General features: G+C 31.5%; 1 protein-coding gene across 1 annotated transcript in view; it reads right to left on the bottom strand.

Annotated features, from left to right (window-relative positions):
* LOC119607198 (putative polypeptide N-acetylgalactosaminyltransferase 9) overlaps positions 1-27,550 on the bottom strand; it is a 204,433-nt gene that overhangs the window by 172,072 nt on the left and 4,811 nt on the right. Inside the window, 1 exon segment of the mRNA XM_037961007.1 lies at positions 12,507-12,596. The gene's annotated coding sequence lies outside the window, so the exon portion shown is untranslated.

The raw sequence follows: 27,550 nt of genomic DNA, 5'->3' as shown, positions 1-27,550 counted from the left end.
TAGAGTCTCTCGACTTATCTTTCAACTACTGATTGATCTAAAATCATTTAAAGTCTTCCGACGACAGACACATCGATAGTCTCTAGACTACAGATTGATCTATATTCTTTGACTATACATTGAGCTATAGTCTCTCGAGTATAGATTGGTCTATAGTGTCTTGACTGTAGATTGATCTAAAGTCTCTCGACTATAGATTGATCTATAGTTTCTCAACTTTAAACGGATCTGGAGTCTCTCGTCTATAAACAGATCACTCGACTATGGACTGATCATTAGTCCCTGGACTACAGTTTCTCAAATGTAGACTGAACTGTAGTCTCTCGACAAAGGACTTGTCTAAAGTCATTCAAATAGCTATGGATCTGTACTCTCGACTATTAACTTATCTGCAATCTCTTAACTATAGACTGACCTACACTTTCTTTACTGCAAATTGATCTATAATTACGTGACTACAGACTCAAGTTCTTAGGTATCTCGGCTACAGACTATTCTTTAGTCTATTGATTTTAAGTCATTCAAAAATAGATTAATTGATCTCGATTATAGAATGATCAATTCTCGACTATATATTGAGCTGAAATCTATAAAATTTGAACTGATCTATAGTGTTTCGGCTACCTACATTTTCTTGACTATAGACTGATCTTTAATCCATCTACTATTTATCGATATTTGTCTCTCGAAAATATACTGATCTATAGCTTATCGATCTTAGACTTATTTCTAGTCTAGGCTAAGAGTGTTTTATGGGCTATAGCCAAAGTTATCTCGACTATAGTAAAATTTACCTTCATGACTACTTTCCTTTGGTTTGTAGAGCTACATTTTCACTGTGTAACCTTTACCCCCTGAAAAGGTTATAAATAACAAACTTTTTCCCAAAATTTATTTGTTAAAAAAAAAACAAATTATCTGTAATTTTGCCCTTTAAATTTCCCCCCAAAAAATAGAAAATACAGTTGTTTATCTACTTAACAAGATCTAAATCATAACATTGACCTTTAACTTACAAAATAGCAGTTAAGTTTGTTTGAAATAACGGCTGAAAACTTTAAAAACTAAAAATGAAAACCAAAATTCGTGCCATCATTTAAATTTAAGTACCAAACTACTTACTATAGACTCCAACAATTACGTGGTTTACAGTGTCAAGGTTCGCTGACTTAATACTTTTTCTCGAAAGAAAAAGTATTTTTTTTTTTTTTTTTTTTTTTTTTTGAATAACCAAAACTCAACTCAAATGCTCTACAACAAAGAAAAGCCACAAAAATAAGAAGGCAGTTTCCCCAGAATAGTAATAAAGTTCAATTTACATACTGAACAAGAAAAAACCTCAGAGAAGAAGAAAAAAAGTTTTAAAATGAATCTGACTGTTGGTTGTAGGTATTCTTGTGGCAGTTACAAACTGTTGTTGCCGTGCTGTGTTCAGACACTTGACCAGCGAACAACCAAACGGCCACTTTTAACCCAGCTAGGGAGACAGACAGACAGACATTGAAATGTTGAAAGAAAAACGAAAATGAACATAAATTAAACCGAAAACGTCGACATCAAGAAAACACAAAAAAAATACTATAATGTAATTACGTTTATCTTTAAATGGGGAATATTTAATCGAAATTTAAGTTTAAACAAAAGAATAAATAAAAAAAATCTAAAAGAAATTAAAATGAAAACAATAAATATTTTGTTTTTAAATTATGTAAAAGTTCTTTGAACCTTTTTTGGTGGTGGTGACCAATGTGGATGGTGAGACCACATGCAAAGCATAATAAATGATGATTCCCATAACGAAATCTAAAACGATCTAGGCTTAAAAGCCATTTTTTTACATTTCATTGTTGTCGAACGAAAACTTTGGGAATCAAAGAACAAAAGTGTTAATATATTTTTTTCTATTTAATTGTGGCAACAAGTTTATTTGGACACCATGTTTTAATTAATTTTAACATGCTTGCCTTTATCATTTAAATATAATTAAATATTTTGTTCCTTTTAAATTTCTAATTTAAAATTTTAAGGTTCTTTAAGTATGTAATTGGTAAAATTATGGGGTTGGAGTAAAAGGAATTTCCTTATAACAGTATATAGGCGAAAGATAGTAGATCTGACTTTAACCGAGAGCGTAAAGATCAGTCTATAGTCGAGAGACTGCAGATCATTCTGTAGTCTCAATACTAAAACTAAATCTATAGCCGATAGTAGATCATTCTATAGTTGATATACTATAGATTAGTCTATAGTCAATAGGCTATTGATCGGACTAAAGATCGCTCTACAGTAGAGGGACTATACATTAGTCTATTACCGAGAGACAAAACCTCAGTCTATAACCGAGATAGTAAAGATCAGTCGATAGTTGAGTGACTGTGAAACTATACTATATCAATTTGTTGCCGAGAGCCTTAAGATCACTCCCTAGTCGAGAGACTATAAATCAGTCTATATAGTAGAGTGTATAAAGATCGGTTATAATCGATAGTCTAAAGATCAATCTATAGTCGAGAGATTAATGATCAGTATATAGAGAAAGATCAATGTATAGTCTAAAGACTATACATCTGTCTATAATCGATAAACTATAGATCATTTTGTACGGCTACAGAACGTCCTATAACTTATAGACTGTAGATCGGTGTATAGTCGAGAAACTATAGATCAGTCTATAGTCGACCTTCTATAGATCGGTGTATAAGTAGTATAATGAATATAGAACAGTCTATAGACGAAAGACTATATTAGTCTATAGACGAAAGACTATAGATCAGTAGATTGTCGATCGACTATAGATCAGGCTGTAGTCGAGAGACTGTTGATCTGTCTATTGCAGGGAGACTATAGATCAATCACTAATGGCCTTGTACCAAAGGCGTCCGATGACAATACAATAGCCAGAAAGCTGAAAAGATCTGCTGTTAGATATTTAGAAGGTGCAAGTATCAGCTGTTAGGCGATCAAAGCATAACAGTAAAGATCGCAGTGGAATGCTTAATACCTAAGACTATATCAGTCTACAGACGAGAGACTATTGATCAGTATTTTGTCGGTAGACTATCTAGGCTGTAGTCGATAGACTGTAGATCTGTCTATTGTCGGGAAACTATAGATCAATCATTATTTGCATGGCATCAAAGATGACCGATGATTGCCTTAACGATAGTGACAATACAATAGCCAGAAAGCTGTAAAGTTTTACTGTTAAACTTTTAGATTATCGTACTGAAGATCGTAGACAAAGGAGGGGGAAACTATCAGCTGTTAGGCGATCATTGCATAACAGTTAAGATCGCAGTGGAATGTTTGCACGATCGATGATAAAACAACAACCAGAAAACTGAAACTATCATCTATTTGACGAACAGAGCAATGCATCGAAGATCATGCGGGAATTTTTAAAGGAAAGCGAAAATTTAAAAATGCCTATTAGAACAGATAAGAACATCAAAGATCGTTCGAGAACTCTAAAAATGTGTGATAAAGTTTCGATCGCTTTCGAATGCCAAAATTTGCCTACAGATCAGAATATCGATGATCGTGAAAGAATGCCAAAAGGATCGTGACCGAAGCTTAGCAGTGAAGATCGCAGTGGAATGCTTACATGATTGTGATGATAATTGTTATAAGGTTTCGATCGCTTTCGAATGGCAAAATTTGCCCGCAGATCAGAATATCGATGATCATAAGAGAATGCTTAAAGGGTCGTGAAACTAGAAAGCTAGTACTACGATGATAAAAACATAGTATCGAAGATCTGCCGATGGCTGTTTCAGAAAGTTGGAATTGTCAGTAGTTAATTGATCTGGTGTTGAAGATCATAGTATGATCTTTACCTAAATGTTTTAGATTCAAATGAGAAAAGTAGAGAAAATGATTGAAGAATGTTGCTGTATAAGAGACTTAATATTTGAATGAGTTTGTAAATAGAGATCTAAATTTTTGTGAGAACGATCTTTAGCTATTATTCTCTCTTTGTTGTCTTTTATTTTCTCACTTAATAAACTCCATTGCAAAAGTTTTTCATCATAATTATTGTAAAATTTATTCACTAACTTAACAAATAAATTAAATTTAAATACCCACTTATCAACTCTATTCCAACTACTATTACTAGTAATTATCAGTTTCATCAGCTGCAGCAGTTAAGAGGAAACCAACTTGATTGTATTCAACTCTTGTTTTGACCTTAAGGCCATAATATTACTAAATCGTCCAAGACAAAAGCAAACAATAGAAAGAAATAAAAAGACGTTTGAAAGTTTAACGCGAGCCCCTTTTAACATGAAATGAACTAATAATTCACTTGCACTTTCTGTCTGAGAAAATAATTTCAGAAATTCTTTTGTTTTAAATAAAAATGCAAAACATTTATAAATAAAATAAAATTCAACACGAATACTAGAAAATTAGATAAAAATAAACTTGATTAATAAAAACAGAGAAGAGAAACATACTAAATAAAAAATGCAAAAAAAAGTTTATAGTTTATAAATAAATTTATTCAAAAACTTGTCTTTAAAAAGCACGTTTATTATTTTCTTGATTTCTTCTTTATCTGGGGCTGTGTGTGAGTCTTCAATTGGCATGTCAGTGTCATCATATTTTTTACTTTTTGGTGTTTTGAAACATTTAAATTTATTTATTTATTTCAGTTTTTTTCTTAGTTTTTAAAAAAAGATTTGTTAATAATTTTCAAAAAAAAAGATGACAACTAAACATTAAATAAATATTAGATTGCAAAACTTTTGTTGAAATTTGTTTAGAAAAACACAAGGCTACTGCATTTTTTATCTCAAATCTTAAGATAGCTTGTTTTGTTTATAAAATTTTCTCTCTAGTTTGTGGTCATCAACACTTTGTGTAATTAACGGTCTTGTTTAAGTCTCCAACAATTTAAACAAATTTTATTGTGTTTTACAATACTAAGCTTAATTAAATTTAACTTTATACCATTAAAAAACAGTTAAAACAACAGTTAATGTCACCATTTGGCATTTTGTTAAAACTGTTTTATTGGTCTATTAAAAGTTTAATTGATTTTTTTTCGATTGACTTTAGAGAAACAGGTGAAAAGCCAATTATTTTTGTTTTTTCGGTTGGAAATAGTTAAGTGATGAATTTACTTGTAAAATTCTAATCTGAAATCTAGACTGAACTATAGACTAGACTATAGACTAAACTATAGACTAAACTATAGACTAAACTATAGACTAAACTATAGACTGGACTATAGACTAGACTACAGAATAGACTTTAGACTAGACTATAGACTAGACTATAGAATAGACTAAAGACTAGAATATCGACTAGACTATAGACTAGACTGCAGACTCGATTATAGATTATATTATAGACTAGGCTATAGACTAGACCGTAGACTAGACTATAAACTAGACTATAGACTAGACTATAGACTGGAATATAGAATATAGACATAACTATAGAATATAGACATAACTATAGACAAGACTATATACAGTCCATAGTCTAGTATATAGTTTAGTCTATAGTCTAGTTAATAACCTAGTCTTTGCTCTTGTATATGGTGTAGTTTATGGCTTACAGTTTAATCTACAGTCTAGTTTACAGTCTAGTCTTTAGTCTAGTCTATAGTCTAGTCTATAGTCTAGTCTATAGTCTAGTCTATAGTCTAGTCTATAGTCTAGTCTATAGTCTAGTCTATAGTCTAGTCTATAGTCTAGTCTATAGTCTAGTCTATAGTCTAGTCTATAGTCTAGTCTATAGTCTAGTCTATAGTCTAGTCTATAGTCTAGTCTATAGTCTAGTCTATAGTCTAGTCTATAGTCTAGTCTATAGTCTAGTCTATAGTCTAGTCTATAGTCTAGTCTATAGTCTAGTCTATAGTCTAGTCTATAGTCTAGTCTATAGTCTAGTCTATAGTCTAGTCTATAGTCTAGTCTATAGTCTAGTCTATAGTCTAGTCTATAGTCTAGTCTATAGTCTAGTCTATAGTCTAGTCTAGTCTAGTCTATAGTCTAGTCTAGTCTAGTCTAGTCTAGTCTAGTCTAGTCTAGTTCTAGTCTAGTCTAGTCTAGTCTAGTCTAGTCTAGTCTAGTCTATAGTCTAGTCTAGTCTAGTCTATAGTCTAGTCTAGTCTAGTCTAGTCTAGTCTAGTCTAGTCTAGTCTAGTCTAGTCTATAGTCTAGTCTAGTCTATAGTTTAGTCTATAGTCTAGTCTAGTCTATAATCTAGTCTAGTCTAGTCTATAGTCTAGTCTAGTCTAGTCTAGTCTAGTCTAGTCTAGTCTAGTCTAGTCTAGTCTAGTCTAGTCTAGTCTAGTCTAGTCTAGTCTAGTCTAGTCTAGTCTAGTCTAGTCTAGTCTAGTCTAGTCTATAGTCTAGTCTAGTCTAGTCTAGTCTAGTCTAGTCTAGTCTAGTCTAGTCTAGTCTAGTCTAGTCTAGTCTAGTCTAGTCTAGTCTAGTCTAGTCTATAGTCTAGTCTAGTCTAGTCTATAGTCTAGTCCAGTCTATAGTCTAGTTTGTCTATAGTCTAGTCTATAGTCTAGTCTATAGTCTAGTCTATAGTCTAGTCTATAGTCTAGTCTAGTCTAGTCTATAGTCTAGTCTATGTCTAGTCTATAGTCTAGTCTATGTCTAGTCTATAGTCTAGTCTATAGTCTAGTCTATAGTCTAGTCTATAGTCTAGTCTATAGTCTAGTCTATAGTCTAGTCTATAGTCTAGTCTATAGTCTAGTCTATAGTCTAGTCTATAGTCTAGTCTATAGTCTAGTCTATAGTCTAGTCTATAGTCTAGTCTATAGTCTAGTCTATAGTCTAGTCTATAGTCTAGTCTAGTATAGTCTAGTCTATAGTCTAGTCTATAGTCTAGTCTATAGTCTAGTCTATAGTCTAGTCTATAGTCTAGTCTATAGTCTAGTCTATAGTCTAGTCTATAGTCTAGTCTATAGTAGTCTAGTCTATAGTCTAGTCTATAGTCTAGTCTATAGTCTAGTCTATAGTCTAGTCTATAGTCTAGTCTATAGTCTAGTCTATAGTCTAGTCTATAGTCTAGTCTATAGTCTAGTCTATAGTCTAGTCTATAGTCTAGTCTATAGTCTAGTCTATAGTCAGTCTATAGTCTAGTCTATAGTCTAGTCTATAGTCTAGTCTATAGTCTAGTCTATAGTCTAGTCTATAGTCTAGTCTATAGTCTAGTCTATAGTCTAGTCTATAGTCTAGTCTATAGTCTAGTCTATAGTCTAGTCTATAGTCTAGTCTATAGTCTAGTCTATAGTTATAGTCTAGTCTATAGTCTAGTCTATAGTCTAGTCTATAGTCTAGTCTATAGTTAGTATAGTCTAGTCTATAGTCTAGTCTATAGTCTAGTCTATAGTCTAGTCTATAGTCTAGTCTATAGTCTAGTCTATAGTCTAGTCTAGTCTATAGTCTAGTCTATAGTCTAGTCTATAGTCTAGTCTATAGTCTAGTCTATAGTCTAGTCTATAGTCTAGTCTATAGTCTAGTCTATAGTCTAGTCTATAGTCTAGTCTATAGTCTAGTCTATAGTCTAGTCTATAGTCTAGTCTATAGTCTAGTCTATAGTCTAGTCTATAGTCTAGTCTATAGTCTAGTCTCTAGTAGTCTAGTCTATAGTCTAGTCTATAGTCTAGTCTAGTCTAGTCTATAGTCTAGTCTATAGTCTAGTCTATAGTCTAGTCTATAGTCTAGTCTATAGTCTAGTCTATAGTCTAGTCTATAGTCTAGTCTATAGTCTAGTCTATAGTCTAGTCTATAGTCTAGTCTATAGTCTAGTCTATAGTCTAGTCTATAGTCTAGTCTATAGTCTAGTCTATAGTCTAGTCTATAGTCTAGTCTATAGTCTAGTCTATAGTCTAGTCTATAGTCTAGTCTATAGTCTAGTCTAGTCTAGTCTATAGTCTAGTCTATAGTCTAGTCTATAGTCTAGTCTATAGTCTAGTCTATAGTCTAGTCTAGTCTAGTCTAGTCTAGTCTAGTCTAGTCTAGTCTAGTCTAGTCTATAGTCTAGTCTAGTCTATAGTCTATAGTATAGTCTAGTCTATAGTCTATAGTATAGTCTAGTCTATAGTCTATAGTATAGTCTAGTCTATAGTCTAGTCTATCTATATAAACTATTTTCCAATCACCCCTTGTGGCATTCTTCCCACATCAATTGCATATTCTCTACTCGTCTTGTTTATGTTATTTAAATAACACCTCGCTTCGTGTAAATGATATTTTGCAAAAAAAAAAGAATGCAAAATAAACACAAAAACGTATTAAATTTATTTTGAAAGCAAACAAACTCGTACATTAAAATGAACATAATCATTTAAGTCTTTTAAAATTTTATTAAAACAAGCAAAGTTTTTTATCTTTTTGTTTTGACTTAACACTGAGTCATATGTATTTGAGTGAAAAAGTAGTTTTTTCTTTTTTCAAAATTGATTCATTTTAAAGATTGCACACAAGAATTGTTTAACGTATTTAAAAGATTTCTGAGTATTTTTTGTGGTTTGAAAATCTTGATTTTTAGTTTATATTTATTTATTTACATCTTATAGGTTTTTTGGGTTTTGTCTATAAAAATCTTTTTAAATTAAATTTAATTATGTTTTTCTATTAATAAAGTATTGAAAGCAAATAATATTAACACAGCGGGAAGCTTTGCAAAAATATTCCAAAATATTTTATTTGCCAAATGAACTATGTTTAATTTGTATATTTTGTTGGGGGAAAATTTTAAGAGTTTTTAAATTGAACTATTTTTATTAATTTACAGTTTTTATACGAAATTAAATCTTTAACAAAAATCACATAACATATTTCACTATATTTTTTTTTTTTTCTCATTTAAGGTAGTTAATCTTTTTGGCAAATAATGTTCACATCTACCTTTATGAGTATCACATTACATTTTAAAATTTTATTATCAATATCTTGCATGGTTAGGGGTCATTAAACATAAATCTTCTTGAAATATCCATCTCAAAGATTAAGTTTTTGTTTATATTTTTTTGGGAGATCTTTAAATGTATAAATTACTGATCTATAATGTATTTTAGATGATATAGATGATATAGTCTATAGATGATATAGTCTATAGTCTAGCCTATAGTCTAGTCTATAGTCTAGTCTATAGTCTAGTCTATAGTCTAGTCTATAGTCTAGTCTATAGTCTAGTCTATAGTCTAGTCTATAGTCTAGTCTATAGTCTAGTCTATAGTCTAGTCTATAGACTAGTCTATAGTCTAGTCTATAGTCTAGTCTATAGTCTAGTCTATAGTCTAGTCTATAGTCTAGTCTATAGTCTAGTCTATAGTCTAGTCTATAGTCTAGTCTATAGTCTAGTCTATAGTCTAGTCTATAGTCTAGTCTATAGTCTAGTCTATAGTCTAGTCTATAGTCTAGTCTATAGTCTAGTCTATAGTCTAGTCTATAGTCTAGTCTATAGTCTAGTCTATAGTCTAGTCTATAGTCTAGTCTATAGTCTAGTCTATAGTCTAGTCTATAGTCTAGTCTATAGTCTAGTCTATAGTCTAGTCTATAGTCTAGTCTATAGTCTAGTCTATAGTCTAGTCTATAGTCTAGTCTATAGTCTAGTCTATAGTCTAGTCTTAGTCTAGTCTATAGTCTAGTCTATAGTCTAGTCTATAGTCTAGTCTATAGTCTAGTCTATAGTCTAGTCTATAGTCTAGTCTATAGTCTAGTCTATAGTCTAGTCTATAGTCTAGTCTATAGTCTAGTCTATAGTCTAGTCTATAGTCTAGTCTATAGTCTGGTCTATAGTCTAGTCTAGTCTAGTCTATAGTCTAGTCTATAGTCTAGTCTATAGTCTAGTCTATAGTCTAGTCTATAGTCTAGTCTATAGTCTAGTCTATAGTCTAGTCTATAGTCTAGTCTATAGTCTAGTCTATAGTCTAGTCTATAGTCTAGTCTATAGTCTAGTCTATAGTCTAGTCTATAGTCTAGTCTATAGTCTAGTCTATAGTCTAGTCTATAGTCTAGTCTATAGTCTAGTCTATAGTCTAGTCTATAGTCTAGTCTATAGTCTAGTCTATAGTCTAGTCTATAGTCTAGTCTATAGTCTAGTCTATAGTCTAGTCTATAGTCTAGTCTATAGTCTAGTCTATAGTCTAGTCTATAGTCTAGTCTATAGTCTAGTCTATAGTCTAGTCTATAGTCTAGTCCTAGTCTATAGTCTAGTCTATAGTCTAGTCTATAGTCTAGTCTATAGTCTAGTCTATAGTCTAGTCTATAGTCTAGTCTATAGTCTAGTCTATAGTCTAGTCTATAGTCTAGTCTATAGTCTAGTCTATAGTCTAGTCTATAGTCTAGTCTATAGTCTAGTCTATAGTCTAGTCTATAGTCTAGTCTATAGTCTAGTCTATAGTCTAGTCTATAGTCTAGTCTATAGTCTAGTCTATAGTCTAGTCTATAGTCTAGTCTATAGTCTAGTCTATAGTCTAGTCTATGTCTAGTCTATAGTCTAGTCTATAGTCTAGTCTATAGTCTAGTCTATAGTCTAGTCTATAGTCTAGTCTATAGTCTAGTCTATAGTCTAGTCTATAGTCTAGTCTATAGTCTAGTCTATAGTCTAGTCTATAGTCTAGTCTAGTCTATAGTCTAGTCTAGTCTATAGTCTAGTCTAGTCTATAGTCTAGTCCAGTCTAGTCAAGTCTAATCTAGTCTAGTCTAGTCAAGTTTAGTCTAGTCTAATCTAATCTAATCTAATCTAATCTAATCTAATCTAATCTAATCTAATCTAATCTAATCTAATCTAATCTAATCTAATCTAATCTAATCTAATCTAATCTAATCTAATCTAATCTAATCTAATCTAATCTAATCTAATCTAATCTAATCTAATCTAATCTAGTCTAGTCTAGTCTAGTCTATTCTAGTCTATAGTCTAGTCTAGTCTAGTCTATAGTCTAGTCTATAGTCTAGTCTATAGTCCAGTCTATAGTCTAGTCTATAGTCCAGTCTATAGTCCAGTCTATAGTCTAGTCTATAGTCTAGTCTAGTCTAGTCTAGTCTATAGTCTAGTCTATAGTCTAGTCTATAGTCTAGTCTATAGTCTAGTCTATAGTCCAGTCTATAGTCTAGTCTATAGTCTAGTCTATAGTCTAGTCTATAGTCTAGTCTATAGTCTAGTCTATAGTCTAGTCTAGTCTATAGTCTAGTCTATAGTCTAGTCTATAGTCTAGTCTATAGTCTAGTCCATAGTCTAATCTATAGTCAACTATCCTACACTCTGGTCGATCCTTCCGTCTACTCTATCCTTTTGTCGGTAGTAGTATTATCAATAGTGTAGTCTATAGTCTAGTGTGTAAGCGATTTTTTTGAACGAGACTTTAGTCTTTAAAATCTCTTGCGTGATTCTGATTAACTCATTTCAAAAAGTGTGCCTCTCTAATAGAAATCTCCACTGATTCATATCTATTTTTGTATCTAGTAGTAGTTGTATAATATTAACATTCAATATACACATTAATAAACCAAAACAAAAAGAACATTAATTTATTCTTTAAGGCCTCAAGGCTTCTTCACGACTTTAAAGAGGTCTTATACTTAAATCTTAAATACTTGTAGCGGTCAATAATAAAAGTGAAGTAAGTACACAAGTTGTGCGGTGATTGAGTACGTAAGATGGTAATTTAGACATTTTACTTAGACATACAGAAACAATAACAATAATTATAAAGGTACCCTACAGTTTGTGGGGTGGTAATGAGGACTCTTTTAATAAAGCATGTAATAGTTAAGGAACTATAAATGTTCTATAGTAATATTTGTCAAGAATTAAAAGCCAATTGATTACTTTGTGCATTACATGTAATCTAGCAAGGAGTCAATTGCCTCATTTAGAGCAGCTAAGAGGTTTATAGTGTGATCACTTTAAAACTGGGATTGTAAGTAATCGCAGATGTTGAGTAAAAGTTCCGGTTGACTACAATCCCTCAGAGTTGTTGGGTTTCTATAATTAGTTAAGATCTGTGTGAGTAAATGATTAAGACACTGACTGAATAAATGAATGAATGAAGAAATGAATGAATAGAGATGCGTATAGTCACCGACGTACCGCCTTTTTGGATTAATGTTAACAAATTAATCGATTATAAAATTATTAATGATTTCTTCGGAGGTATTTACGGCAGATATTTTATGATTATGATGCGTGTCTTGTCTTGTTTTCTTTTTCTTTTGAAGATGAAAAGGGAGGTCTATTAGCTGTCGGAAGTACAAGGCACTATTTTTTATTTATTAAGCTTAAAGTAATATCAATTAAATAATGTTTGCTTTGAAATTTTTAAGTAATTTGCCTAATTAATGTTTGTTAGGCTCGTTAATACATAAAAGTAAATCATTAATTATTTAAGGGGGTAAATATTTGCAAAAAATATTAGTTTCGAAAAAATGCATAAATTTTATGCCTGAATATTTAAAATTTCCATTAATTAGTTTTCTTCCTAAATAATTTAAATAAATTCTCATTATGTGTTAAAGAATCATTGAACTTACCTCTAAAGTATATTCATGGATTGGGCAGATAGTGTTAGCCAGTCTTTTTTAATAGGAAAACTTTTGATTTTTAAAATTTATTGCACATCACTAATAATAGATAAAAAAGATTCAAAGAAATTTAACTAATATTCCAATTTTTTAAAAAAAAAATGTTTTGTTATCACAAACGACGCGATTATAGGCTATAGTCTAGTCAACAGTCTAGCCTAGTCTATATTATAGTTTATATTACTACTTATAGTCTCGTTCAGAGATTAATCCATAGTCTAGTCTGGACTGGACCATTGACAAGAATATGGTGTAGAAAATCGATTAGACCATAAATTAGAATATACCCTAGACAATAGCCTAGTCTGTAGGAAAGTCCATAGGAAAGTCCATAGACTATTGTATAGACTAGATTATAGACAAGACTATAGAATATGCTATAGATTAGACTATAGACTATATAGACCTCAGACTAAACTATAGTCTAGACTATAGTCTAAACTAAAGACTAGACTATAGACTTTATAGGTTAAAAAAATCACAGTCTAATGTAAAGTGTAACATCTAGCCTATGGTCTAGTCTAAAGTCTAGCCTTTTGTCTAGTCTACAGTCTAGCCTTTGCTCTTGTCTAAAGTCTATACTATAGTCAAGTCTACATACTCTTCTATAGTCTAGTTTATCGTCTATCGTTACCTCTATAGTCTAGTCTATAGTCTAGTCTATAGTCTAGTCTATAGCCTAGTCTATAGTCTAGTCTATAGTCTAGTCTATAGTCTAGTCTATAGTCTAGTCTATAGTCTAGTCTCTATAGTCTAGCTATTAGTCTAGTCTATAGTCTAGTCTATAGTCTAGTCCTATAGTCTAGTCGTAGTCTAGTCTATAGTCTAGTCTATAGTCTAGTCTATAGTCTAGTCTATAGTCTAGTCTATAGTCTAGTCTATAGTCTAGTCTATAGTCTAGTCTATAGTCTAGTCTATAGTCTAGTCTATAGTCTAGTCTATAGTCTAGTCTATAGTCTAGTCTATAGTCTAGTCTATAGTCTAGTCTATAGTCTAGTCTATAGTCTAGTCTATAGTCTAGTCTATAGTCTAGTCTATAGTCTAGTCTATAGTCTAGTCTATAGTCTAGTCTATAGTCTAGTCTATAGTCTAGTCTATAGTCTAGTCTATAGTCTAGTCTAGTCTAGTCTATAGTCTAGTCTATAGTCTAGTCTATAGTCTAGTCTATAGTCTAGTCTATAGTCTAGTCTATAGTCTAGTCTATAGTCTAGTCTATAGTCTAGTCTATAGTCTAGTCTATAGTCTAGTCTATAGTCTAGTCTATAGTCTAGTCTATAGTCTAGTCTATAGTCTAGTCTATAGTCTAGTCTATAGTCTAGTCTATAGTCTAGTCTATAGTCTAGTCTATAGTCTAGTCTATAGTCTAGTCTATAGTCTAGTCTATAGTCTAGTCTATAGTCTAGTCTATAGTCTAGTCTATAGTCTAGTCTATAGTCTAGTCTATAGTCTAGTCTATAGTCTAGTCTATAGTCTAGTCTATAGTCTAGTCTATAGTCTAGTCTATAGTCTAGTCTATAGTCTAGTCTATAGTCTAGTCTATAGTCTAGTCTATAGTCTAGTCTATAGTCTAGTCTATAGTCTAGTCTATAGTCTAGTCTATAGTCTAGTCTATAGTCTAGTCTATAGTCTAGTCTATAGTCTAGTCTATAGTCTAGTCTATAGTCTAGTCTATAGTCTAGTCTATAGTCTAGTCTATAGTCTAGTCTATAGTCTAGTCTATAGTCTAGTCTATAGTCTAGTCTATAGTCTAGTCTATAGTCTAGTCTATAGTCTAGTCTATAGTCTAGTCTATAGTCTAGTCTATAGTCTAGTCTATAGTCTAGTCTATAGTCTAGTCTATAGTCTAGTCTATAGTCTAGTCTATAGTCTAGTCTATAGTCTAGTCTATAGTCTAGTCTATAGCTAGTCTATAGTCTAGTCTATAGTCTAGTCTATAGGTCTAGTCTATAGTCTAGTCTATAGTCTAGTCTATAGTCTAGTCTATAGTCTAGTCTATAGTCTAGTCTATAGTCTAGTCTATAGTCTAGTCTATAGTCTAGTCTATAGTCTAGTCTATAGTCTAGTCTATAGTCTAGTCTATAGTCTAGTCTATAGTCTAGTCTATAGTCTAGTCTATAGTCTAGTCTATAGTCTAGTCGATAGTCTAGTCTATAGTCTAGTCTATAGTCTAGTCTATAGTCTAGTCTATAGTCTAGTCTATAGTCTAGTCTATAGTCTAGTCTATAGTCTAGTCTATAGTCAGTCTATAGTCTAGTCTATAGTCTAGTCTATAGTCTAGTCTCTATAGTCCAGTCTATAGTCTAGTCTATAGTCTAGTCTATAGTCTAGTCTATAGTCTAGTCTATAGTCTAGTCTATAGTCTAGTCTATAGTCTGGTCTATAGTCTAGTCTATAGTCTAGTCTATAGTCTAGTCTACAGCCTAGTCTATAGTCTAGTCTATATCCAGTCTACAGTCTAGTCTATAGTGTAGTCTAGTCTATAGCATAGTCTACAGTCTAGTTTATAGTCAAGTCTAAAGTTTAGTCTATACTCCAGTCAATAGTCTAGTCAATAGTCTAGTCCATAGTCTAGTCTATAGTCTAGTCTATAGTTTAGACTACAAACTAGTCTGGTCTATAATGTACTCTATGGTATGTTAGTCTTTTTAAAAAAATATATTATTTATAGATAAACTAAAAAGTAATCCCTATATAAATAAATATCTCACTTATATTATAAAGAAAAATTTAATAGATAAATACTTCAAATAACTCCTTTAATAAAACAAATATTATTCTCCTTTTAAAATTATTTTTTTTTTATATTTTTTTTATATTTTTTTATATTTTTTTTTTTCAAAATCTGCACAAACCAGAAATGAACTTTTGTTGTTTAATTTTTTAAATAATTTTATTTTATATCACAATTATTTACATATATTTATATTTTTATCACTAAATAAGAAATTTTTTATTTTTTAGTTGTATAGAAAAAAACATTAGACTTTGTATTGTTGTTTTGCGTGATTATTTAAGACTTGTTACAACAATAAGTAAGAACGAAAAAAATTTTAGCAAAAATAATGTAAAGAAAGAAAAGAACCTCATAGTACCACACAAAATTATTTATCTAGGCAACATAATCTCATGCTATTCAGTTGCTAAAGGCATCTAGAAAAGAGTTGGCAGGGTTGCCAACTACTTGAAGAAAGGAAGTGTTATAGACGAGATAAAGTCGAGTTTATATATGTCTAGTCTATAACCTAGTCTATAGTCTAGTCTATAGTCTAGTCTAAAGTCTAGTCTATAGTGTAGTCTATAGTCTAGTCTATAGTGTAGTCTATAGTCTAGTCTATAGTCTAGTCTATAGTATAGTCTATAGTCTAGTCTAGTCTATAGTGTAGTCTATAGTCTAGTCCATAGTCTAGTCTATAGCCTAGTCCATAGTCTAGTCTATAGTCTAGTCTATAGTCTAGTATATAGAATAGTCTATAGTCTAGTCTATGGTATAGTCTATAGTCTAGTCTATAGTCTAGTCTAGTCTATAGGCTAGTCTATAGTCTAGTATATAGTCTAGTCTATAGTCTAGTCTATAGTCTAGTCTATAGTCTAGTCTATAGTCTAGTCTATAGTCTAGTCTATAGTCTAGTCTACAGTCTAGTCTATAGTCTAGTCTATAGTCTAGTCTATAGTCTAGTCTATAGTTTAGTCTATAGTTTAGTCTATAGTCTAGTCTATAGTCTAGTCTATAGTCTAGTCTATAGTCTAGTCTATAGTCTAGTCTACAGTCTAGTCTATAGTCTAGTATATTGTCTAGTATATTGTCTAGTATATAGTCTAGTATATAGTCTAGTCTATAGTCTAGTATATAGTCTAGTCTATAGTCTAGTATATATTCTAGTCTATGGTCTAGTCTATAGTCTAGTATATAGTCTAGTATATAGTCTAGTCTATAATCAAGTCTATAGTATAGTCTACAGTATAGTCTATAATATAGTCTATAGTCTAGTCTATAGTCTAGTCTAAAGTCTAGTCTATAGTTTAGTCTATAGTCTATTATATAGTCTAGTCTATAGTCTAGTCTATAGTCTAGTCTATAGTCTAGTCTATAGTCTAGCCTATAGTCTAGTATATAGTCTAGTATATAGTCTAGTCTATAGTCTAGTCTATAGGCTAGTCTATAGTCTAGTCTATAATCTAGTCTATAATCTAGTCTATAATCTAGTCTATAGTCTAGTCTATAGTCTAGTCTATAGTCTAGTCTATAGTCTAGTCTAGTCTAGTCTATAGTCTAGTCTATAGTCTAGTCTATAGTCTATAGTCTAGTCTATAGTCTAGTCTATAGTCTAGTCTATAGTCTAGTCTATAGTCTAGTCTATAGTCTAGTCTATAGTCTAGTCTATAGTCTAGTCTATAGTCTAGTCTATAGTCTAGTCTATAGTCTAGTCTATACTCTAGTCTATACTCTAGTCTATAGTCTAGTCTATAGTCTAGTCTATAGTCTATTCTATAGTCTAGTCTATAGTCTAGTCTATAGTCCAGTCTATAGTCTAGTCTAGTCTATAGTCTAGTATATTGTCTAGACTATAGACTAGGATATAGTCTAGTTTATAGTCTAGTCTATAGTCTAGTATATAGTCTAGTATATAGTCTAGTATATAGTCTAGCATATAGTCTAGCCTATAATCTAGTCTATAGTATAGTCTATAGTATAGTCTATAGTCTAGTCTATAGTCTAGTCTATAGTCTAGTATATAGTCTAGTCTATAGTCTAGTCTATAGTCTAGTATATAGTCTTGTATATAGTCTAGTCTAGTCTATAGTCTAGTCTATAGTATAGTCGATATTCTAGTATATAGTCTAGTCTATAGTCTATTATATAGTCTAGTCTATAGTCTAGTCTATAGTCTAGTATATAGTCTAGTCTATAATCTAGTCTATAGTCTAGTCTATAGTCTATTCTATAGTCTAGTCTATAGTCTAGTCTATAGTCTAGTCTATATTCTAGTCTATAGTCTAGTCTAAGTCTAGTCTATAGTCTTGTCTATAGTTTAGTCTATAGTCTAGTCTAAAGTCTATAGTCTAGTATATAGTCTAGTATATAGTCTAGTATATAGTCTAGTATATAGTCTAGTCTATAGTATAGTCAATAGCCTAGTCTATAGTCTAGTATATAGTCTAGTATATAGTCTAGTCTATAGTCTAGTCTATATTCTAGTCTATAGTCTAGTCTATATTCTAGTCTATAGTCTAGTCTATAGTCTAGTCTATAGTCTAGTCTATAGTCTAGTCTATAGTCTAGTCTATAGTCTAGTCTAGTCTAGTATATAGTCTAGTATATAGTCTAGTCTATATTATATTCTATAGTCTAGTCTATAGTCTAGTCTAGTCTAGTCTAGTCTAGTCTATAGTCTAGTCTATAGTCTAGTCTATAGTCTAGTCTATAGTCTATTCTATTGTCTAGTCTATAGTCTAGTCTATAGTCCAGTCTATAGTCTAGTCTACAGTCTAGTTTATAGTCTAGTTTATAGTCTAGTTTAGGACTTGCCCCTAAATATGAGTTGATAACCCTGGTGTTGTTGCATGAGTATTTAACCGGAAGTTCTTTTATTTCGTGTGTTTTTTAGCGAGTGTTGTTGTTTAATGTTCTGTTTTTTGTTGTTGTTGTTGTAAAATACTTTATGCCAAACTACTATTTAGTTTTTTATATAAAAATTAAATAAAAAAATATTTTGTTTAAGTTTTGCTTTTTGCTGTGTTTCACCAGAAATGTGCCATATTTTTGTGTGTATTTTTTTTATAATTGTATTATCGTTCCGTTTTTTTATCACTGCAACACTTAAGAACTCAAAATATTAAAATTGTTTTCGTATTAAAATTTTTGTGATAAAACAAAATCTTTTAGTTTGTTTTTTTTTATCAATTTGAGGTTTGATTTTAGAGTTTTGCTGTCGTTATAGAGAGTGAATGGTATGAGAGTGTGATTAAAACGTTTTATGAATTTTAATCAACTAATTAAATAAAATTTCTTTCTTGACTAAGTTTTTGTGTTTTGTTTTATGGTTCTGTCGTAAGCTGTTAGTCGTGTTGTATATTTAAATATTTGCATTTGATATTACAAAACGTTTGTTTGCATTTCAATAATTATGAATTGCTGGCTGCCTTTACTGAACTGAATTATTATTGTATTTTTGCCTTGTGGAGAAATGAATGAATGTTAGAGCAATTTGGTTGTTTGCTGATTTGTTTGAATTACACAAGTAAATATTTTGAATTTATACAATAATTTGTAAGATGATGCTTTAATTAATTGAAAAATTATTTATTAGTTGTTGTTGTTGGTTGCTTCACCCCATTGCCAATTTCAGGGAGGGTGTATATTTATGAACTAAGTTTTGAATAACAGAGGATTGCAATGTTTACTCAATTGCTTTTTTCGAAGTGTAAAAACTTTTTTAGGTTAAAGTTTATAGGCCAGATTTTAGGCGAAGTAATAGTCGAGTTATTAGTCGAGTTTATAGACGAGTCTATAGTCGAGTTTGTAGACCAGACTATAGTCGACTTTATAGACAAGACTATAGTTGAGTTTATAGACAAGTATATAGACGAGTCTAGAATCGAGTTTATGGACGAGTCTATAGTCGAGTTTATAGACAAGTTCACAGTCAAATATATGAACGTGTCTATAGTCGAGTTTAGAGACGAGTATATAGTCATGTTTATAGACAAGACTATAGTCAAGCATACAGACGAGCCTACAGTCGAGTCTATAGTCGAGTTTATAGACGAGTGTATTGTCGAGTTTATAGTCAAGTATATAGACGAGTTATAGTCGAGTTTATAGTCGAGTTTATAGACAAGTCTATAGTAGAGTTTGTAGACCAGACTATAGTCGACTTCATAGACATGACTATAGTCGAGTTTATAGACAAGTATATAGTCAAGTATATAGACGAGCCTATAGTCGAGTTTATGGACGAGTCTATAGTCGAGTTTATAGACGACTCTATAGTTTAGTTTATAGACAAGCCTATAGTCAAGCATATAGACGAGTCTACAGTCGATTCTATACTCGAGTTTATAGACGAGTCTATAGTCAAGTTTATTGACGAGTCTATACTCGAGTTTATAGACGAGTCTATAGTCAAGTATATAGACGAGTCTATAGTCGAGTTTATAGACGACTCTATAGTCAAACATCTAGAAGAGTCTATAGTCGAGTTTATAGATGAGTCTATAGTCAAGTTTATAGACGAGTCTATAGTCGAGTATATAGGCGAGTCTATAGTCAAGTTTATAGACGAGTCTACAGTCGAACTTATAGACGAATCTAAAGTCGAGTTTATAGACGAGTCTATAGTCGAGTTTATGGACGAGTTTATAGTTGAGTTTATAGATGAGTCCTTAGTCGAGTTTGTAGTCCTGTTTATAGATGTGTCTATAGTCGTGTTTATAGACGAGTCTATAGTCGAGTTTATAGACCAGACTATAGTCGACACATAGACCAGACTACAGTCGAGTCTATAGTCGAGTTTATAGACGAGTCTATTGTCGATTTTATAGACTAGTCTATTGTCGAGTTTATTGACGAGCCTATAGTCGAGTTTATAGACGAGTCTATAGTCAAGTTTATAGACGAGTCTATAGTTGAGTTTATAGATGAGTCATTACTCGAGTTTGTAGTTCAGTTTATAGACGTGTCTATAGTCGAGTTTATAGACGAGTCTATTGTCGAATTTATAGACGTGTCTATTATAGTCGAGTTTATAGACGAGTCTATAGTAGAGTTTATAGACGAGTCTATACTCGAGTTTTTAGACGAGTCTACAGTTGAGTTTATAGATAATTCATTAGTCGAGTCTGTAGACGAGTCATTAGTCGAGTTTGTAGACGAGTCTTTAGTCGAGTTTAAAGACAAGCATATAGTCGAGTTTATATAAAACTCTATAGTCGAGTTTATAGATGAGTCTATAGATGAGACTTTAGTCTAGTTTATTGGTATATAGACAAGCGTTTACAGACCATATTAAACTAATGTTTATTAAGATCCAATTCATGTCTCGAGACATCACTTTAGGTAACTTTTTAGACTAGATGTTAATCGAGTTGCTATACAAGAATATGGGCGAGTTTATAATAGAGACTAAAGTCAAGCAATCAGGAGAGAGTGAAATCAAGTTTGTAGCTATCGGTCGAGCTTGTAAATGAGGCTTTAACTGAGTCGCTAGAATCTCTTTTATAAACTCAACTTAGTACCGTTTATAAACTACTAATGCATGCATACTTATGTATATAGTGGGCATGGTCAGCAATGATTAGACTTAATACTTATTTAATTTCATTAGTATCGACATCCTGAGAAAATGTTTCCTTTAAGAAACTATTTGAAAATCAAGTTTTATACCGAGACATACACCAGCATAAACTTGAAACGATCCTCTCAATATCCTGACTACTAGAGCAATGACATTTAAAGGCAAACATTTTAATTCCAAATTAAATTTAGTTGTACATTCGTTATAATTCCTATATAATTATAAATTACACTGGAAATATATACATGATTACAATGACTGCTACGTAAATTCTATATAATACAAATGTGTATTGGATTTCACGACTTTGATACTGGACTAGTCCACAATATACAATATTAAATAATTAATTTATGAATACTAGCTATAGGAAATTACTTGGATAAAAATCCTCATACATAAACATAAAATTATTACAACCCAAACCATACATATATACTTTAATACAAATAACACTGATATTGATTATATAGTTAAAAAAAGTACAACAACTTGTACTATATTACTATATGAATAATATTTATAACCATTAATTAATTACTGATAATAATTATATTGAAAATAAAACAAACGAATTATTGAACAAAACAAAACTCTATTGAAAATATTTACAAAAATATATCGAAAACAATTCATTTAATAAACTTTACTTTCTGCTATTCTTTTGTGTCATAAATATTTAGGGCATAAAATGGATTAAAGCATGAAATTGACAGTGACACTACAATTAACAAGAACAATAAAATATCATAATAAAAAAAAATAGAAATTTTATGTTAAGTTATAAATAAATAAATATAATGAGCTAATTATGTGCGTATTTTAGAAAAACAAAAACCAATTGTTTAGTATATTTTGTTATAAAATAAATTACTATTTAAAAGTTATAAAAATTACAATAAAATATGATTGGAAATAGAATATATATATAACAAAATTTTAGCAATAAAGGTCAAAATGTGGAGTGGAATGTTAATTTAATACGACTATAGTCTCATCTAAAAACTCATCTGTAAACTCGACTCGACAGTATCATTCTCAAACTCTATTATATTCTTTGAAAAATCTACTATAGTCATGACTAATGACTCGGCTAAAGTCTGATCTACACATATCGGCTAATAGATATGAATATAATCGGATCTACAGACTCATTATATTCATATCTGTAGATGTCTATAGTCTAGTCTATAGCCTAGTATATAGTACAATCTATAGTCTAGTCTATAGCCTAGTCCATAGCCTAGTCTATAGCCTAGTATATAGTCCAATCTATAGTCCAGTCCATAGTCGAGTCTATAGTCTAGTCTATAGTCGAGTCTATAGTCTAGTCTATAGTCTAGTCTATAGTCTAGTCTATAGTCTAGTCTATAGTCTAGTCTATAGTCGAGTCTATAGTCGAGTCTATAGTCTAGTCTATAGTCTAGTCTATAGTCTAGTCTATAGTCTAGTCTATAGTCTAGTCTATAGTCTAGTCTAGTCTAGTCTATAGTCTAGTCTATAGTCTATAGTCTAGTCTATAGTCTAGTCTATAGTCTAGTCTATAGTCTAGTCTATAGTCTAGTCTATAGTCTAGTCTATAGTCTAGTCTATAGTCTAGTCTATAGTCTAGTCTATAGTCTAGTCTATAGTCTAGTCTATAGTCTAGTCTATAGTCTAGTCTATAGTCTAGTCTATAGTCTAGTCTATAGTCTAGTCTATAGTCTAGTCTATAGTCTAGTCTATAGTCTAGTCTATAGTCTAGTCTATAGTCTAGTCTATAGTCTAGTCTATAGTCTAGTCTATAGTCTAGTCTATAGTCTAGTCTATAGTCTAGTCTATAGTCTAGTCTATAGTCTAGTCTATAGTCTAGTCTATAGTCTAGTCTATAGTCTAGTCTATAGTCTAGTCTATAGTCTAGTCTATAGTCTAGTCTATAGTCTAGTCTATAGTCTAGTCTATAGTCTAGTCTATAGTCTAGTCTATAGTCTAGTCTATAGTCTAGTCTAGTCTATAGTCTAGTCTAAGTCTATAGTCTAGTCTGTAGTCTATTCTATAGTCTAGTCTATAGTCTAGTCTATAGTCTAGTCTATAGTCTAGGCTATAGTCTAGTCTATAGTCTAGTCTATAGTCTAGTATATAGTCTAGTCTATAGTCTAGTCTATAGTCTAGTCTATAGTCTAGTCTATAGTTTAGTCTATAGTCTAGTCTATAGTCTAGTCTATAGTCTAGTCTTTAGTCTAGTCTTTAGTCTAGTCTATAGTCTAGTCTATAGTCTAGTCTAGAGTATAGTCTAGTCTATAGTCTAGTCTATAATCTAGTCTATAGTCTAGTCTATAGTCTAGTCTATAGTCTAGTCTATAATGTAGTCTATAGTCTAGTCTATAGTCTAGTCTATAGTCTAGTCTATAGTCTAGTCTATAGCCTAGTCTATATTCTAGTCTATAGTCTAGTCTATAGCCTAGTCTATAGTCTAGTCTATAGTCTAGTCCATAATCTAGTCCATTATCTAGTCTATAGTCTAGTATATAGTCTAGTCTATAGTCTAGTCTATAGTCTAGTCTGTAGTCTAGTCTATAGTCTAGTCTATAGTCTAGTCCATAGTCTAGTCTATAGTCTAGTCTATAGTCTAGTCTATAGTCTAGTCTATAGTCTAGCCTATAGTCTAGTCTATAGTCTAGTCTATAGTCTAGTCTATAGTCTAGTCTATAGTCTAGTCTATAGTCTAGTCTATAGTCTAGTCTATAGTCTAGTCTATAGTCTAGTCTATAGCCTAGTCTATAGTCTAGTCTATAGTTTAGTCTATAGTCTAGTCTAGTTTATAGTCTAGTTTAGTCTATAGTCTAGTCTATAGTCTAGTCTAAAGTCTAGTCTATAGTCTAGTCTATAGTCTAGTCTATAGTCTAGTCTATAGTCTAGTCTATAGTCTAGCCTATAGTCTAGTCTATAGTCTTGTCTATAGTCTAGTCTATAGTCTAGTCTAGTCTATAGTCTAGTCTAGTCTATAGTCTAGTCTATAGTCTATAGTCTAGTCTATAGTCTAGTATATAGTCTAGTCCATAGTCTAGTCCATTGTCTAGTCTATAGTCTAGTCTATAGTCTAGTCTATAGTCTAGTCTATAGTCTAGTCTATAGTCTAGTCTATAGTCTAGTCTATAGTCTAGTCTATAGTCTAGTCTATATTCTAGTCTATAGTCTAGCCTATAGTCTAGTCTATGGTCTATTCTACAGTCTAGTCTATAGTCTAGTCTATAGTCTAGTCTATAGTCTAGTCTATAGTCTAGTCTATAGTCTAGTCTATAGTCTAGTCTATAGTCTTGTCTATAGTCTAGTCTATAGTCTTGTCTATAGTCTAGTCTATAGTCTAGTCTATAGCCTAGTCTGTAGTCTAGTCTGTAGTCTAGTCTATAGTCTAGTCTATAGTCTAGTCTATAGTCTAGTATATAGTCTAGTCTATAGTCTAGTCTATAGTCTATAAAGTCTAGTCTATAGTCTAGTCTATAGTATAGTCTATAGCCTAGCCCAGAGTCTATTCTATAGTCTAGTCAATAGTATTGTCTAGCCCAGAATCTAGTCTGTAGTCTAGCCAGATCTATACTCTCGACTATAGTAATTTCTATAGACCAGACTATAGACTCAACTATATTGGTCTTTAGACTTGACTATAGGCTGTTCCGTAGATGCGACTATAATATGGTCTATAAGCACATGTTTAGATGGTGTATAGTCTGGTCTATAGACTTGACTATACACCAGACTAGACTGTAGACTCGACTATGTCTGGTCTATAGATACGACTACAGTTTGGTTAACTATAACCTTAATAAAATACCTTTAATAACATTCGTTGTTACTTTTATCAAAGGTATTTTTGGTATAATCAGGTTTTTCTTCAATTCTCTGGAAATATTTCAATATTTTTTCTTATCACCAGCATATTAAATATCAATGTTGAAAAAATTTTAGTTTAATCATTTTAGGTTTAAAATTTCTAGACACGGAATTTGACTGAAAATCAATTTTGTCACGTACTTAATGTTAAGACATAATTGGTTCTTCATAAACATGTCATCTATCAATGTTGTTGAAGAAGACAAAAAAAATAATAACCTTAGAATTGAAATATGACAAGAAGTGTTAAGAATAAAGCATAATTTTAGTAGCTTATAGCTGAAATTTATTTGTATTGATAATACAAATGTAAATATTTTTCAGATATTACAATTTCAAGAAGTCTTGTCGGAGTAAAGACAATATTATTACTCATCCACATAATGGAAAGTCGTAACATCCTTAGACAAGTCTTATAAAGCGATAACAGCCAGGATATAAGAAGGTCCTCGTTTTATTAAAGATCTGTGAGAATAATTCCTTCAAGATCCTCTGATTTGTCAAATCGATTGGGTGCCCAGTAAATCCCTTTTGTATTAAGCATGACAAAACTAGGATCAGTTGCTCTATGGATTGGTTTTATAATTTCCTTATTAAAGATCAGTTGATACCGATCTCGATACAACCTGTGCAGTTGGCTGATCGTTTAGTCTATGAGGATTGGTGTAGAAAACCCCCATGACTTTATTTACGAATTCCTGATCATGTTTTTAAAATGATTCACTGATGGCCTGATACTTCGGAAAATGATTATCTAGGAAGAGCTCTAGAGATGCCGTACTAGACATACTGCAACGAGTTCCTAATGATTTTCACACTCACACACACACACTCTCTCAAATAAATGTTGCTGACATAAACAATATCGATTTTTAACCAACAATTTTCTTATCACCATAACAAATAACAACAAAAAAAAAAGAAAACAATAAACGTTTATTAATAATAAAGTTTTTGTATTTAATTAAATTCCAAAAATATAACTAAAAAACCCTAAAAGAGAAACACGGGCGCAGTGACATTTAAAAAGAAAAGAAGTTGAAAAAAATTAATAAAATTCCTGTTTATTTTTTCTTTAAATAATTTCTTAACAAAAGTCAATGAACGTACTTTTTAGGCAAAAGAAAAAAGAAAAAGACCAGAAAGGTAAGAAAAAAAGAACAAGGAATTTATATAATAAAAACAAAAAAGAACAAAATTAATCAAAATGAAGTGAAGTTTATGAAAGCATACAATTTGAAGCAGCAACTTTGGTTTATTTACAAATAAAACAAGAGAGAGAGAGAGAGAAACGTAAACAAAGATAAATTTTATCAGCTGTAAAGTTAAACCAGTAAAAAAACACAACGGTACTTTGACATAATACTTGTAATACATATTACCCTACACTAATACCTTTTACACCTACATACATACACGTTGTTCTTATTAATTATTATAAACATGTGGGTAAAGAAAAAATCTCTTGCATTCTTTGTTCTGTGTGTCTCTTAAAGAGTCACAAGTCATGCTCATATTAGTAGAGAGTATTATAAATTTACATTATTATTGTTATTTTAGAGGTTTTGCAAAAGGTTTTTAGAGTTTTCAAAACACAAAATTTTTAAAACTGAATCGATAGATGTCGTAGAACTCGAGAACTTTAAGATTCATTATTCCAAGTATTCATAGGAGATTCTCTTGTATGTGTTTTTAATTCCGATCTCATTGAATGAGATGATGGCTAGGTCCACAGAGATACTATTGGTAAACTAACAAGAGAAGAATGTATTTTAAGGTGTTACAAAGGATTTGGGTTCCAAGCATAGGTAAAAGGATTGTGAAACTCGGGAAACACTTTCTTTGGCATTGTCAGATTTTCGTCGAAATTTCATCCGTTAAATTGTTCAGATAATATCCAATCGAGAGAAGAACGTATTCTAAGGAGTTACAAAGAAATTGGGTTCCAAGCATAGGTAATTGGAAGAACAGATTCAAACGAATGTATGCGAAGAGGATTGTAGAACTCGGGAAACACATTATTTTTCATTGTCAGGTTGTCGACGAAATGTCATCCATTTGTCAGATAATATCCTAACGAGAGAAAAACATATCCTAAGGAGTTACAAAAGATTTGGGTTCCAAGCATACGTAAAGAGAGAAGAACGTATTCTAAGGAGTTACAAAGGTTTGGGTTCTAAGCATAATTGGGCGAACAGATTCAGACGAGAGTAGAGTATGCGGAGACCCATTGTCGGGTTGTCATCGAAATGTCATCCATTACATTTGTCAGATAATATCCTTACGAGAGAACAACGCATCCTAAGGAGTAACAAAGGATTTGGGTCCCAAGCCTACGTAACGAGAGAAGAACGTATTCTAAGGATTTGGGTTCCAAGCGTAATTGGGCGAACAGATTCAGACAAAAGTAGAGTATGCGGAGAGGACTTCGAAACTCTTTCTTTACCATTGTCAGTTTGTCGTCGAAATGTCATCCATTACATTTGTCAAATAATATCCTAACGAGAGGAGAACGTATTCTAAGGAGTTACAAAGAATTTGGGTTCCAAGCTTAGGTAATTGGAAGAACAAATTCAGACGTATGTAGAGTATGCGAAGAGGATTGTAAAACTCGGGAAACTTATTATTTGCCATTGTCAGGTTGTCGTCGAAATGTCATCCATTACATTTGTCAGATAATATCCTAACAAGAGAAGAACGCATCCTAAGGAGTTACAAAGGATTTGGGTTCCAACGAGAGGAGAACGTATTCTAAGGAGTTACAAAGAATTTAGGTTCCAAGCTTAGGTAATTGGAAGAACAAATTCAGATGTATGTAGAGTATGCGAA

Source organism: Lucilia sericata, unplaced genomic scaffold, assembly GCF_015586225.1.
Source record: "Lucilia sericata isolate MDLA Ls3-8-SP2 unplaced genomic scaffold, ASM1558622v1 Contig000674F_arrow, whole genome shotgun sequence".
NCBI classification, from domain to species: domain Eukaryota; kingdom Metazoa; phylum Arthropoda; class Insecta; order Diptera; family Calliphoridae; genus Lucilia; species Lucilia sericata.
Note: the sequence above shows the minus strand (reverse complement) of the source record. Positions and strands in the feature narration are given on the sequence as shown.